The sequence below is a fragment of the Sminthopsis crassicaudata genome, chromosome 3, assembly GCF_048593235.1.
Source record: "Sminthopsis crassicaudata isolate SCR6 chromosome 3, ASM4859323v1, whole genome shotgun sequence".
Taxonomy (NCBI): domain Eukaryota; kingdom Metazoa; phylum Chordata; class Mammalia; order Dasyuromorphia; family Dasyuridae; genus Sminthopsis; species Sminthopsis crassicaudata.
The window spans coordinates 75,173,718-75,190,386 of NC_133619.1; the positions used below are offsets into that span (position 1 = coordinate 75,173,718).

At 37.6% G+C, this 16,669-nt stretch overlaps 1 protein-coding gene across 3 annotated transcripts in view; it reads left to right on the forward strand.

Moving 5' to 3' along the window:
- The first annotated feature begins 7,073 nt into the window (after positions 1 to 7,073).
- PLEKHM3 (pleckstrin homology domain containing M3) overlaps positions 7,074 to 16,669 on the forward strand; it is a 179,002-nt gene continuing 169,406 nt past the window's right edge. The window contains exon 1 of one of the 3 annotated variants that reach the window (XM_074298892.1): positions 7,074 to 7,245. The gene's annotated coding sequence lies outside the window, so the exon portion shown is untranslated. Of the gene's footprint in view, positions 7,246 to 7,377; positions 7,510 to 16,669 lie in introns of those variants that run through there. The other 2 variants (XM_074298891.1, XM_074298893.1) reach the window with 2 other exon arrangements.

Consider the following 16,669-nt stretch of genomic DNA (forward strand, 5'->3'; position numbering starts at 1 on the left):
GGATGAGCTGTTCTATCACGAGATAAGGGAAAGGGAAAGCTCTCATGGTAGGAGGGCTAAAGAAGTAGTAAAGATACACAGTTTTTATATAAAAGAGTACATCACAAGTAAGAGAGCATTGAAAAAGAGAAGGGGAGGCATCTAATTGGTTGTTGCTATCCAGAGAGATCAGAATGGAAGGTTTCTGTTTCTCTGAAATCACCTGATTTTTAGGAAACACCAAATCAGGCCTTCAGACTTCAGATATAGCTGGCCAAAGTTAAAGTACATATGGGCCTGCACATATTATACAGGTCATAAGGGAAACACAGAAATAATGAAAATAAAATACAGAAAAATAATTCACACATTCCTGTAAGTTCTTCACCTTATCTCTCTATTCCACAAAGGACTCTGGGGAATGGAGCTGCTGAGTGATCAGAATTGTAGAGAGAGTCCCTTAATACCTTCTGGAGTGCTTTCCCTTTTCTTTGCCTTTTTCTAAAATGAAATATATTTTCCTTTCCCATGGAGCAAAAGGGACTCCGGACAAAATAGGAGTCAAGGAAGTTACAAAAAGTTGCTATATACCTAGTGGTTATTGTTTTTTAATTCTCTTCTTTCAGAATGGGGTTAATTCCTGGAATTATCTTCAATGTTTCAAGAATTTTTTTTCTTGTAGTCTTAAAATGACTAATTGCCAAAATCCCTAATTATTGCCTTCAATATCTGCTAAGAAGGGAGTGAAGCCAAGATGGTGGAGAGGAGACATCTTTATCTGAGCTTTCCCTGATGTCCCTCAGATCAACACCAAATCAAGCCTCTGAACTGGTTTTGGAGTGACAGAACCCACAAATATTTGGAGTAGAACAAATTTCCAGCAGAGGATAATTTGGAAGAATTCAGAAAAGGTATGTTTCAATTGGGCACTGAGGGAGAGGCTGAGTACCCAGGGCAGTGTATATTCCCCATACAACAGTACTGGCTACTCTGTTTGGGTTGCAAGCCAGTAGATCAACAGATTAGCTGTAAGACATGTAACACAAATAAAAAAGGCAAATAGTGAGCCCCTGAACCCCAGAATAACACAGAATCTGGCCACACCCACCAGAGTTAACCAGCAATACAAAGCCTCCCTGTTGCAAGCATGTTAGGTCCTCTGCAGTTCCGGAGCATCTCAGCCAGAGAATCCAGTTTGAGATGGACAGTTCACTGAGTTAGGTCTGTAGTTATTTGTTCATTTAACTCAGCCTCTGCTTACAGAATAGCAGGGCTCAAGACAGTCATGCTGCCCATTCAGAGGGGCAACTCTCTCCAGGGGAAAAGGGTGAGGCTTGGAGTAGCTCCACCTGTCACACCCAGAGGAACAGACAGGGCTGCAGAAAGGATCAGATTTCTGATCAGAGTATGCAAAGTTAGATCACGGCAGGCAAACACCAGGCTATTAGAGGCATGATACTAAATTGCAAAGTCCTTTGAGAATGCTGAAATACTAATTAAGGAACCGGGGTTATAGGAGTAGAGAAACAGATCAGAGAGACAGCTGGTTATTTCTAAAAAATAATCCCCAAAACTGAGTCTTCCAGGGCAATTCCAACAGAATAAAGGCTTTCAAAGTTAAAACAAAACTAACAAATCATAGTCCAGTAAATTTAAGCAAGGAGTAAAAACAAAAAAGGACTGTTAGAAGGCTTCCAATTCAACTTGAACTAGTAAGATAGAGGGTGAGGCAGAAGTATCTAAGGGTTCCCATTCTTTCAGGTATTTTGAGAAAAACCCACCACTTTCCCCAATTTCCTATCTCTTCCTCCCTTTTTTTCTCATGGAAAGGAATTAACAAATAACCATACCACAGACATAAATCCCAAGAATCAATCAAAATTCCTATACATAACAGACTAATACAGTAGGGTTTCCTAAAAATCCCTCAAACATAACAGCAATAGTTACACAATTTTAACAATTTCTATCCCAAATCTTAAACACACAGTAGTAGATGACCCAGTCAGGGTTTAACAGTCATTCATCAACCATTCCCAAATTCCTCATATCAGTCCAAAGTACACTAGGAGCAGCGGCAATGGTCTCTCATTCAAAAACTGCCTCGTGCTGAGGATGGTTGGAGACTCTCAGAACAGGAATGGATGTGGTGTGGCATGCTGACAATCAAAGCTGATCTAGGTCCCAGAAGCAAGTCAATATCTGTAATTTGACCAAAATCTATTTTTTAAATTAATTTTATAATTATAACATTTTTTGACAGTACATATGCATAGGTAATTTTTTACAACATTATCCCTTGTACTCCCTTCTGTTCCGAATTTTTCTCTCCCTTCCCTCCACCCCCTCCCCTAGATGGCAGGCATTCCCATATATATTAAATGTGTTATAGTATATCCTAGGTACAATATATATGTGCAGAACTGAATTTTGTTGTTGTTGCAAAGGAAGAATTGGATTCGGTTGGTAAAAATAATCTGGGAAGAAAAACAAAAAATGCTAACAGTTTATACTCATTTCCTAGTGTTCCTTTTCTAGGTGTAGCTGATTCTGTCCATCATTGATTAATTGGAATTGGATTAGCTCTTCTCTATGTTGAAGATATCCACTTCTATCAGAATACATCCTCATACAGTATCATTGTTGAAGTGTATAATGATCTCCTAGTTCTGCTCATTTCACTCAGCATCAGTTGTTATAAGTCTCTCCAAGCCTCTCTGTATTCATCCTGTTGGTCATTTCTTACAGAACAATAATATTCCATAACATTCATATACCATAATTTACCCAACCATTCTCCAATTGATGGGCATCCGTTCATTTTCCAGTTTCTAGCCACTATAAAAAGGGCTGCCACAAACATTTTGGCACACACAGGTCGCTTTCCCTTCTTTAGTATTTCCTTGGGATATAAGCCCAGTAGTAGCACTGCTGGATCAAAGGGTATGCACAGACCAAAATCTAGAACAAAAAAACCCTAATAAATAAAGGTTAGAACAATCAGAGAGAAAGTCTGGTCCACAAGGACTGTTACCAGATGCCGGGAGGCCAAAATAGATTGGCCAGCAGCTTAAAAGGTTTTCTTCACAGGACAGGTAAATGGCTATCATCTATATTCACAATAAATAAAACAGCAGTTAGGTTTCACAGACATTAATTATCCTTTAAAAACACTTGAATATAATAGACACAATATCCAGTAACAGATAGATGACCAGGCTAAATACTTATTTGCCCAAGTATTTAGGATATAATAATTACATATAACCAGATTGGAAACAGCAAGGTATGGTATAAGTGAACATTTTATATACAAATCAGTTTGCTTTCAAATACCCAATACATGGAAAAATATCTCAAATTGCATATTGTCCACAACAGAAACATTTTCAAAAGGACAAAGGAAAAAAATATTATTTTCAGAGACTCTTTAAATGACCTCATGATGACCCAATACAATCAATTAAAACTTATATAGAATATCCTAATAATATATAAGAAAATCTGAAAGATTCTTAAAAATATAAATTAAACTTTTAGAAATAGCCCAACCAAATCATGGATCACATTTATGACTATATTCCTTAACCAAGGAAATCATGTGTCAAAAGTAACAAATATTCAATCAATTAACTTAAATCACAGTTTGCTCCTTTCAGCCAAGAACCAGGTGGCTAAAACTTGTTTAAAAAAAGGCTGGAACACACTTGGGGGGAGAAGGATTCCACATGGCCACCCTTCTATACTAGGCTTAATTGGGGGAAGGGGATTTCACATGGCCTCCCTTCTGCCCTATGCCTATTCCATGTGGCATTTTTCCTAACTCCTGACCCTTACCCAATATTTCTCCATCCTTCATTAAACACTTTCATCTTTCTTTTCCTTAAACAATTCCCAACCCTACAACATTTATAACTAGATGCTCCATTGCTAAAGTAGCAGAGAGCAGTAGGGGGATGAGTTTAATCTTCATCTTTGAAGACAAAAGATTCCATTTCTCCCTACCCCAACCAACTTTTTTTTCCACATGCAAATTTTCCTTCTAGTCTATTCTAAATTGCCTCCAATACTATATGATTCATAATACAGTGGATAGCTAAATGACTTCATAAAACCCACATGTGCAGAAAAGCTAGATTTTAAGCATAACTTATAAGATTAACAAATTACCCAAAGTGTTTCAGAAAGTAACATACTTTTCTTAATTAGAGGTATGTGACCACTTTCAGGCAAGTTAACAGAACTTCTTTTTAACAAGCTATTGTTCTTAAGATCTTATACTCAAAGACAACCAAATCTAGCCTGCAGGGGCAACAGTAAAATCATTTCCCACAATTTAAAAACTGCCCAGAAAGAATACGTTTGGTTTTTTTTCACTTAGGTTTTAACTAGTTCTCCAAAACCTTTCCCCAGTTTAAGATCAATTAGCATAAACTCCTTTGTCTTCCAGAGACCATATCTATCTAGCCCAAGCCAAGCCAAGCCTGAATTTTAAACTGCTTTAAGGAAAAAACTAAACTGCCAGTTTTAAAATAGCCCAGTTTTGTTTGTTTGCTTGTTGTTGTTTTACTTACAAATTAGTGCAACAAGTTAAAAAGTTTAAAATCACAAATTTTATACTAAGCACAGTTGCAACATTGAAACAACCAATTCTTAATCATTGTTCTTAAACCTTTAGCAGAACTCTTTGACCAATAAAACAGACAAGAATACAGATATAGATTGCACAATTGCAACATTAAACATTTAATACACTTAACCAGAGAGTGCCCAAAAAGTTGCTCAGAGTCAGATCAGACCAGATGTGTCTTAGAAGACACCCAAACAGAGGGGATTGTGTGGGATATAGAAGACCCTTACCCAAAATGACTACTCAGAGATCACTCAAAATAGAAAGCAGAAAGGTTGTTTATTAAACCTATGGAAGATAAGCCCTCTTACCAAGAGCTTTCTCTTTCCCTTATCTCGTGAAACGACGGCTCATCCTCCAGAGGTTTAATAAATAACCTTTCTGCTTTCTATTTTGAATGATCTCTGAGTAGTCATTTTGGGTAACGGTCTTCTACATCCCACACAGGATCATCCAGCGTATTGGAATGATACCCTTTTCAGAATTTAATGCCCTTTGACATTTTATTATTCTGAGGGTCCAGATGCGAACACAGACAAGCACAACAGGTAAACAGATCAGATTATGTCCTAAAACATCCAGATTTACTCTCCCGTGGCTGAAATGGAATGACCACCAATGGGAGTGGCTGTGGCTGAAAACTGCTCTCTTTCCAGGAGACTCTGGAGAAATCCAGAGGGCCGGCTTCTCCAGGCCAAGAACTCAGATCTCAACCGCTCCAGGCCCAAGGCAAGATCTCTAATCTCTTATCCTTTTCTCATTTTCTAATATCTCAATGGGAAGCCTCCAAAGTATAATGCCTGAGAAACTGAGGCAAGATAAAGAGCATTTAATATTTTATTTGAAAGGGAGAGATTTACTGGGACCAAATGGATCCATGGTTTGGTCCCAGGGCTGAATGAGAATATAGTCTCCAGGAATCCAGCCACCAAAGTGTGTTCTCAACGACATATATACACACGTGGCTCAGCTACAGGGGTAGACTGAGGCAGGGCGGAGTCAGAGCACTGAGAGCGAGATGGGACTCTCCAGTTCTGACAGGGTACAGGACATTCCAATAAGATGGGATTACAGAGAGGCCAAGGAACATTCTAATGATATCTAAAATAGGTCTTTCTCCTTATCTGGATCATGTGATTAGGAGGGAGGGACAGTGTTTCTGGATGGGATTGAACGGAACAATTAGGAACTGAGGCAGAACAATTCAGGGAAACTGAGTCAGGACAATAAAAGGAAACTGTGGCATAAGGGTTCCACCCGTCATTTCCCTCCCCTTCTCCACCAAATGAATTTGAATGGAAACTGCTTGAGGCGGGGGAAATGATGGGGGAAACCTGAAACTGTCCTAACTTTGGGGTAACTGCTTGAAGGGGAGAAACTCCTTGAACTCACAATGGAGTGAGATATTTTAGCTAAAATGGGAAGGGAAATTTTCTGAAGTATCTACGGAGAAAAATTAGAACTCAGACATGCTTTGGAGCTGGCTTCCCTTCCTTCTGTAGCATGGAGTCTTTCCTTTCTCTGTGTCCCCTGAGTTGGTTCTGTGTGGGATGCGTGCTAGACCCCTTTTCCAAATTAAATAACGGGAGACATCTTCAGGTACAAAGAGAAGGTCTTTATTTAATCCCTTCAGGGAAAGGCCCAGACACACGTGGGAGTCATTCCCACTCCTACCATGCGCTCCAGAACAGGATCAGCTGGAAGTAAAACTTTTTGGTTGGATAGACCAAAAGGCCATAACCATTCTTAATCAATGGTCACTGATGTGGTCTGCCTCCCACGTATCATGTCACTTCCTGTAGCCTCTTACAACCCAGGGTTCAAGACCAGGAATGGGGATCATGTGACTTCCTGAAACCCGAGGCCCCAGACCTCATCTTCCTGCTGTGGGTATAGGGATCATGCAACTTAGTCACAATATTGAGAAATACTTCATCCACTCAGTTCCATTCAGACCTGGAATTATTTACATTTTCTCTTGAAGAAGAATGTTTTTCCAAAGCGCTTGAGCCAACTTCTCTCCTTAGACCATAACTCCACATTTGCTCACATTCGGGCACTACTGAGAATCTGAGGCAGCCCGCCCAGCGTTGTCCAGAAACCTGAGTTACCTTCCCCTTCAGACTCCTGGTGATTTCTGGTCATCTCCCCCTGCTCCTTTGTGAGGATCTCCCTACTGGGCTCCTCGCAGGCCGGAAAGCCCCGCCTGGTTTGTGGCCTGCAGGGTACTGTCCAGCCCCAGAGTGCTGCTAGGATACATCCTCTGTAAGGTCCCACCGTGTTGAAAGACTGAAAGTTCAGTTCCTGGGATGGAATTGAAGGAACGCTTTGGTTAAGTGCTATGAGTTTGTTATAGTGATTTATTTATTTTTCAGTTCCCTAATAAAGCTGGAGGGATGTGGGTTGTTGAGGCGGGCGCCAGCCCAAGCCGGGGAGGAGCCTGGCAGCCGCGGGCTCCGTGCCAGGGCATCCCCCGAAGCGGGCAGGGAGCATTCCGCCCGCGGCATAGTTGTGGCTCCGCGCACGTGCCTCCCGGGACCAGCCCTGGAGGAAACAAACAAACAGGTCACCTGGGCGCGGTTATCTAGAGCATCGCCTTCCACGCCTCTTCTCCCCGCGACGAGAGAAGGAGGCGGGTGAGCAGTTTTTTTGTTGTTGTTGCTGGTGTTGGGGGGAGGGGAGAAGGGGGTTGAGTGCCTTCGGCAAGCCTGGAACCTTGTTGGTCGGAGTCTGGTTTCCCCGGGTTGCTGGAGGGAAGGCTTTTAGAAGGGGACCAAGGTAGGCAGATTGTAAACAGAAAGCGTAAGCTGGGGGGAGCGCGCCGGCTCCGGGCTGTCATCGCGGGAGGACGCGGAGGACGAGCGGGACGAGGAGGGCACGAGCCCTACCTCACCTGTGCGGTGAGTACCCGCCCCTCGCGCAGACCCCTCGTGGGGACTGTTCCCCGGGGGAGGGAGGGCGGAGGCCGGGCAGGGCGAGGGACTCGGCTGTGCTCCCGCAGCGAGGGTCGCTGTCCGGACTGCGCCGGGAGGTGGGGGCGTGTGAGCTAAGGGACCCGGCTCCCAAAGCCTCGAACCGGCCACGTAACGCAAGCGCCCTAGGGTTCCAACTGCCTAGGCAAGAGGCAATCCCGGGGTCCGAGAAGACCCCAGAACGCGGCCCAGACAAAGAGCCTGCGGGGCTGAGGAGGGCAGATACCTGGGCCTCTGTTCCCACCGACACTTTCTTTTAAATCAGACCTTTTGTGGACTTGTGGGAGGGGGGGCGATTTAAGGGGGGTGATCCTATTAAGAGAGGACTCGGGACCGGGGGAGCTCTTAGACTTGGGCATCAGGGTCTGATCCACTCTGACCAATAGGAAAGTGGGTCGAAGATGCTAGTGAATTTTCTAGAGACCCAGTTTGAGTCATGCAGTTGTTAACCTTATGGGACTGTTTCTTTAGGAAGGGGTCGGAGAGGGGGCCCTGTTTTTATTTTAGAAATAACTTATTAAAAATTGTTTCTTCTTAACAATGGCTCATATATTATGTGTGGAGATTTTTAATTTTTGAAAATCAATTATAAGCTAATTCTATGTATATATGCAAATAAGTATATGAATAGTCATGTATATAATTTATTAGAAGTTCATGTATATATTTCCAAAAGTTAATTTCTATGTATGCTTGTGTATTTAACATATATGTACTTATATGAAATAATATCTATGTCTATATATTTGCATATATGTATATATGTGGTGTAAATTGTACAAGACTATATATTTACATTTATATATACATATGTCTGTATATTTGCAAATGTGTATATATGTGATGTAAATTGTACAATTTAAGACTGTATATTTACATTTATATATACACATATGTCTGTATATTTGCAAATGTGTATATATGTGATGTAAATTGTACAATTTAAGACTATATTTACATTTATATATACACATATGTCTGTATATTTGCAAATGTGTATATATGTGATGTAAATTGTACAATTTGAAACTATATATTTACATTTATATATACATATGTCTGTATATTTGCAAATGTGTATATATGTATGTATGTGATATAAATTATAAAATTTAAGACTTCATATTTACATTTATTTATATATACATATGTCTATATATTTGCAAATGTGTATATATGTGATGTAAATTATACAATTTAAGACTATATATTTACATTTATATATGTATACATATATACATTTACAAATATGTACCTACATATACTTATATGTGTAATCTTAATCAAGGCTTCTTAAACTATTTCCACTTGTCACCTCTTTTCACCCAAGAAATTTTTAAGTGACCCCAGGTATCTAAAATAAGCGTACAAATGCATTTATTGATAATAAAACATAATTTAGCAATCCCCACATTCAGTCACATGACCCCATAACCACAGTTTAAGAAGCTCTAAATTATAGAGTAAGCCACAGGAATGATATCAGTCCATAAACTTCAGGAAATGCCTGAATCAAAAAATGAACTGGACATAACATCTCTGGTAGGTTATGTCATATATCTGATTAATCACAACTAACTATAGAAGAATAGTGCCTGACACATAATGGGTACTTAAGTGTTTATTAAATGAATGAATGAAATGTATTGACAGAAGCATTATGATATTTGGAAACAGTGTTGGGTTATTTTAAAATAGTCATATATACCAGCCTTAGTAAAATATTCATTCCAGATATTTATTAGCACATTATTAGCTATTGCTTTTGTGAAGATATGATTACTGGAAATGATCAGAGAATTTCAGTGGAATCTACATTCATAGAACTCTTGATTGCATTTTAAATTTTCATTAACTTCAGGACCCAGATTAGTGTTCATTTTTATGGCTACACATGTATATACATTTACTAACAATCAGGTATCCCAGATTAATATTGCTTCACTGCAAGGAGACCAGTAAGAGTGAGGTAGCATAGTTTAATGGAAAGAGCATTGAATTTAGACTCTAAGGACCTAAATTTTAATCCCAAAACAATCACTCACTGCCTTTGTGATCTTGTCTCTTAACCTCCTTGGGCTGCGGTGACGGAATTGGGTTACTTGACCTTGAACTTCTCTTCCTGCACTTCAACTATAAATATTCAGCATCTGCCAACAAATCTTTTAAAGTCCTGATTAGATTCTTGTAATACTCTTTTCCAATTCAAAGTACTTTCCTGCATATGTATGATGCTTGAAGAATTTCTGTGGTTAAAGAACGGATGTAAGGATGCAACTTAATATCTTTCTAATTAGTGACCAGTACAGGATGAGACCACCTCCCCAAAGAAGATGATAGTTTTTTCTTCAGCTACTTCATTTGTTTTTCTTCTCTTTCATCTTTTTTTACACTTTACCTTCCCATATGTCCACATTTCCCCTCAGAAAAGTGCAGAAAATGCACAATGTCTTACATGCTTGATTATCTTCCTCTAGGCTTCAGCTTCTTAGGCTGTGGATTATAATTCCCTATGGGACTATGTAACTGAATGTGGAGGATTTGTGATTAGTAAGATTTGATTTATATAACTTTTATATACTTCTATACTTAGGGTTGCACAAAAAAAGTTTCTCTAGTAAGGTTGCAAGTGGAAAAAGTTTAAAAAACTCTGAATTCTATTCCCTCCCTGTAGTTTTCTAGACTCTAGATTCTATGCAACTCTAGATTCTATGGCATGTAGTGTTGGAGGAAGAGATTTCATTTATTAAGAAAAAACATTAATTATTTTTCTTTTATTAGAATAGATTTGGCATTTGACACTTTACACTGATACTTCACACCATTATTGCTTGGAGAATTTCTAAAACAAATAGATCCAAATATTCTTAGAGGAGAGTAATGCTATGAAATGCACATAGGAAAAATGAACAATTATATTGAATTCCATTCATTAATTTTTTTGTTGTTTTCACTTGACTTTTTCTAGACATGGAGAAGTTCTTCTTATTTTCTTGAGAATTGACAAAATATGTTTTAAAAACACTTACTTACCTGTCAGTATAATTTCTTATGTGAATAGCAGGAATCATAATTTTAAACTAAAAATAGGGCCATCAGTTTGATTCTGAAGTGGTGCTTTTTAATTAACATTCTATTATATAGTCTCTCCAATTGAAAGTCTGTGGCTATGTATTACAAGTACAGTTTTGAACTTATGTAAAATTGAGCAAGCATAAAGTGCAATTATCCACTTAATTTAATCCATGTGGCTGGACCAACTATATAATTTAAGTCAAAACAATCTACTTGTTGAATAGGGTCACTGAATTATCCATTTGATTTATTTACATTGATCAAACCAACTGGATAGTTTTAAAATCTCTGGTTCCCTATCTAGACTATAAACAAAGCCATAATGATATTTTTAGTAATCAAAATGGGAAAGGATATTGTAGGTTAATGAAAAGTCAAATAAACAAACAATTTTTATGCCTAAGGACAAATTGGCTAAATTGTTTTCTTGAGCTGTCTTACTCCCTATCTTCAGCAGTGGCCTACCCTCTCCATTATTCTATCCCTTTCCTACCAAGCACAGACTTTTCTTGTGTAATGAATTTTGTCCTTTTAGGCTACCTCCCTCAATGGTATTTTTGTCCTAGATTGTGAGTGATAGACTATGGGTCCTGTGCTAGTGATGGGTTTGAATCTACGTGTTAACACACTTTCTAAGTGTAAGACTGAGTATATTACTTAGCTTAGCTTGAAAAATAGTGATAATAATCCTTATAGTGCCTAACTTGCAAGAATGCAAGAAGAGAATCACTCTTCTAAACGAGATAATGAATATAAAGAACTTTGATAACCTTAAAATTTCTATATAAATATTGTTATTTTCCAAATGACAAACTCCCCTAGGACAATGATTCCCTCCTTCTACATCTCCCCAATACATTTAAATTTTAAGCACTTAATACACTCTTACTGAACCTTTGTTTTTGTCAAATCTGAAAATTATTTCTTATTCTCAAATCCATTCTCAAATACATTGTGGTAATATTGACCCTCCAAACCAGATCTCCATTATTGTTCATAGTAAGTACTTAATAAATATTAGAATGGAGGCACTCTCAAACAGCAGATCTCTCAGCTATGAGAGAGTAGTTACTTTGTCTCCACCTTGAAGTTTCCTGAAATTCTAGGAGTTAAAATCCAGCAGGATTGCTGTTTACTGCCAATGCTTTCCCACTCTTAAGTGATTTCAAGGTTTCAGAGAAATTAGCTCCTTATAATTAGTGTTTGATATATTTTAGACGCTTCAGCCTAATGCTTTCACTTAAAATATTTGTATACCTCTGAGAGAGGAGGGATTATTAGGAGTGAAAGGTGAATTGTTATACTTGTTTGTTTAAAACTGAATGCTATATTTCCAACCCACAAATGCTAAATTTCCAACACTCTTTAAAAAAAAAAAAAAAAAAGTTTGCTTTACAAGAAAGCAGTTCATTTGGTCATGTCTTAATCAAAATGTATAGTTTGGTTAAAAGCGTTCATATTGTCCTCAAACATTTTCAATTTGGAAACATGTTTTAATTATTTAGTAAGAACATTTATTTGTGATACTGTATACTAAAACAAATATTTTTATGTAAAAAAATCTCATTTGGGGGGAAATGTCAGAGAATGTCATAATTAGGGAGATCTGATCAGAAAATTTCTCACTTCCCATATGAAATAGATACATACATTATTTTTATGTGCTACATTTAGTGACCCTTTTTTTTTTCTCCTTTTCATCTTTTTTCTCAATTATACTCCAATTCTTTGGCTTTGTGCCACATAAGCTTTTTGTTCTTGTTCAAAAGACGCAATAAGCTGAGACAACAAAGCATCATCTTTTAACGGGAAAAAATAAGCATCAAGCAGAGTAACATCATAGAGGTCGTTCTCTAATATTTGTCTAGCCATATGAACCAAGGAATGTAGAAAAGTTTCTCTTCACCAAGCAACCAGAAGGAAAGACTACATAGAAGGAAGGATCTTTAGGAAAGGATCAAAGAAGGAAAGTAAATTACTGAACTAATATTACCCCCTCCCCTCCACCAAGGTAAGGCAGTGTATTTTCTATTCAAATGAATAGTAGTTAACTATGTGATGAGATTATTTTATCAAAATATTGAAAATCAGAGTGGAAAAATAATTTGTTGGCATTTCTAAGCTACTTTATAAGTCACACTACTCTCTAAATTATAAAAATCATTTGTTAGCAAGGACCAAATGTAAAATGTATAGTTATTCTATTTTAACTAATATTCAGGATGATATGATCCATGTCTCAAGTGTTCATGCAGATTTTATACAAACTTTAAATTTTATTCAGAAACAGAAGCTTATTATTTATTTTAAAATTAGATCAAAAGGGAAAAAACAAGAAAAAAAAAAACCCCAAGTAAACAAATAACAAAAAAGGTGAAAATATTATGCTTTGATCTATATTAAGTCTCCATAGTTTTCTCTCTGGATTCATGGCACTTTCCAATCCAAGTCTATTGGAATTAGTTTGAATCATTGAACTATTGAGAAGAACCAAGACAATCACAGTAAATCATCACATAATCTTCTTGTTACTGTGTATAGTGTTCTCTTGGTTCTGTTCACTTCAATCAGCATCAGCTCGTGTGAATCTCTCCAGGCTTCTCTTAAATCAGCCTGCTCATTATTTCTTATAGAAAAATAATATCCCATCACATTCATATACCATAATTTATTCAGCCATTCCCCAACTGAAGAGCATGCACTCAATTTCTAGTTCCTTGTCACTACAAAAAGGACTGCTACAAACTTTTTGCATATGTGGGTTCTTTTCCTTCTTTTATGATTGCTTTGGGATACAGACTCAGTAAGGAAACTGCTGCATCAGAGGTATACACAGTTTGATAATATTTTGGGCACAGTTCCAAATTGCTTTCTGGAATAGTTGGATCTTCACAATTCCACCAAACAATACTTTAGTGTCCCAATTTTCCCACATCCCCTCTAACATTCATAATTATCTTTTCCTGTCATCTTAGCCAATCTGAGAGGGTGATAGACACTTAACTTAAAAACAAGAAGCTTTGCAATATTTGTGTTTTCTCTAAGGTCTGATATATTTTCATTTTACAAGCCAGAAGCGTGGATGAGTCAAAGACCCAAGAATTGCCTGATGACAAGATCTTTAATCAGTTTGCTTTTTTCATAGTGACTTTTAAAACACATTATTTAATCTCAAATGGTAAAATTCTTTGGATTTTCCCAATTGACATGTCTCCTGTCTCTTTCTATTGTTATCTTACAGATTACTTCTTTTTCACTCATTGGCTTTATATCTTCCCTTAATTTATAATGGCTGTGTGGTAGGGGTCTAGTCCCTTTGTCTCCTTTGGCCAATTTTCCATGCAGCTTAAGGCTGGTGCCCAGAGGACCCCACCTGTCCCATATTCACTATCCAGTCAACATTGGGTCAACATCGAGGTCTCTTGAGGACTCTGAGACATTTTCAAAGGTGATTGAGTCGCTGTAGTAAAGACTAAATAAGTTTCTAGATATTCTCTTTCAAGTGATATTACCTACTAATCACAAAAAGTTAAACTTTGCTCTGCTTTTATTTTCTATGTATGAAAATTAAATGAGGCTATTTGAGTAGTAGTCAGTCACAAGGTGATTAGATAAAGGGGAATTGAATTCTATCCCACTTCCTCTGCCAACAAGACTACATATGAATGGAAATATAGAATTTTAAATGTGGAAAGTATTTGAAAAATACAAATCTTTGCCTGAAGCATGGATCTCTTCTATAGCTTGCCTGAGAAAGGGATCATTTAGCCATTGCTTTATAGAACTTCATTTGCAGCATCTGCCTCTGAGGCAGCCCATTCTGTTTTTAGATATTTCTAATTGTCAGGAAGTTCTTACATTAAATTGAAATCTGCATCCTTGTACCTTCTAATCACTGGTCCTAGAGAGTAATCCTCATAGGCTCAAGCAGATGAAATCACTTAGCTTATTATATGAAAGATAATACATCCTTCCATCAAGTGCAGAGAAAGGCACCTAAGAGGATATTTTTGTTATGAAAAGATTGGTAGTAAAATCTCTCAAGAAAATCAAAGGAGATGCTATTTAGTAATCTGTCCTTTTCCCTTTCAATACTAACCACTGTTTCTCCTTGTAGTCTTTGACTATAACCAGGTGGTACAGTGAATTGAATATTAGGTGTGAAGTCAGAAGACTCAAGTTCAAATCCATGTTCAGGTACTTTACTAGTTGAATGACCCTGGACAAGTCCCTTCTCAGTTCCCTTAGCTGTAAAATTAGGATGTTAATACTTGGTGGATCAAATGAGTTATCCTTATAAAGTGCTTAGCAGAGGACATGGCACATCATAGGCATTTAGTAAATGCTTCTTTCCTTCCTTCATTCCTTTTCCTTTTTTTATTTTTGCTTAGCCTTCACTGGCTTCATTCACTTTATGGTGAAGGTTGTAATCGTTCCCTTTCATCTTTGTTAATTATATTAGCATTTTTATATTATTAACTAATAAAGGTTAATTAAGATTTTCTCATGAATGATCTAATGATCCAGGTTAAGTCAAGTGAGCTGGGGGAATGTGTTTCAAGAGGACTAATCCAGTGTACTGTAAAGGTAAATGACCAAAGTGTACAAATGTACAAGAGACCAGGGAAAGGATTAGCTAAGGGGATGTAGCACCATGGAGAGCTGTCCCCACCTATTCAGAGGGGAGCTGATGCCAGAGTTTTGGACAATGGCAGATATAGGAGGGCTGAGTACCTGATCTCACCTGGTTTTTAGTTGTGGAAGTGAATGAGTTTAATTTTCAGAAATGAAATATGGCTTAGTGCAAAGAGCAGTGGGTTTGCAGTCAGAAACCCTGAGTTAGAATGCTGGCTCTGCTTCTTCCTGCCTATTCTTTAGCAAGTTACTTTGCTTTCGTGGGCCTCCATTTCCTCATCTATAAAAAGAGGAAGTTGTAGTAGATGATCTTTTAAGGTGCTTTCCAACTTTTTAATTCTATAGATTTAAATAGACGGGGGCCAGGAAAACTCTTCAGAAGAGTCAGGAAGGGTGAGAAAAAGTGGAAAGGAAGATTGAGAAGAATGTTCTCAGAACAAGGACACTTGATAGATGAGTTTGGATTAAGTAGAGATGCTGAGTAATCAGAAACAGAGACAAAAATCAGACTAAACAAGCCTGCTTATGGGAATGCTTTTTCCTCAATAAATCTGTTGGATCATTCCTTGGGATAATAATCATCTTTGGCTTATTCAGAGGCATACCTCTGGCATTCAGGCCCAAGTAGCTACATAATTACATGAACTAATAAGTTCTCTAAATCATCTCTAAATTTGGTGTCACATTCAGGAAACTTCCTTTGTTTAGGAGTTCAAGTAATTCCTTAAGATGCCATATTATGGTCAGGCTGAGGTTTGATAGATTTTTATGGCTTTGGCTCAGAAGAAGGTGAAGAGTACACAGAATACACCTAGCCATTCTTTTTTGTCTGTTAATATTGGAGCTAGCTTTAAAAGCTGACTCCAGCAATGCCTACTTAGATTTTTAGATTTATACTATAGCTTTTTTGAGTCTGTCCCAGCATGAAGACACCTTGAGGTTGTTTTTAATTTTTTTGTTGCGGCAATAAATTAATGATTGCCTATCAAGAAAATGAAAAGGGAAAGCTGAAAACTCATGTAATTGGGTTGTCCAAATAAATGTTTTCTACTAGAAAGTTTTTTGTCAGTTTTAAAAGTAGTGTCATTGAGTTCTTTCAGTTGTGAATGACTCTTCATGACCCCATTTTGGAGTTTTCTTGGCAAAAATACTGGAGCAGTACATACTAAAAATGGACTTCCTAATAAGGCATGTCACCTTTTCGACCCAAGTTCACACAAGATCCCAGGAACATCACAATCTTGACTATTAAGACAATCAAAGATTTGAATTAGTCTTTTTACCATTTAGTTTGGTTTCATGGAGAATATTTTTGGAGAGCTCTGATTTTATTGGTAGCAAACAGTAACCAGAGAAATGCTTTAGAGAAGAATGTTAA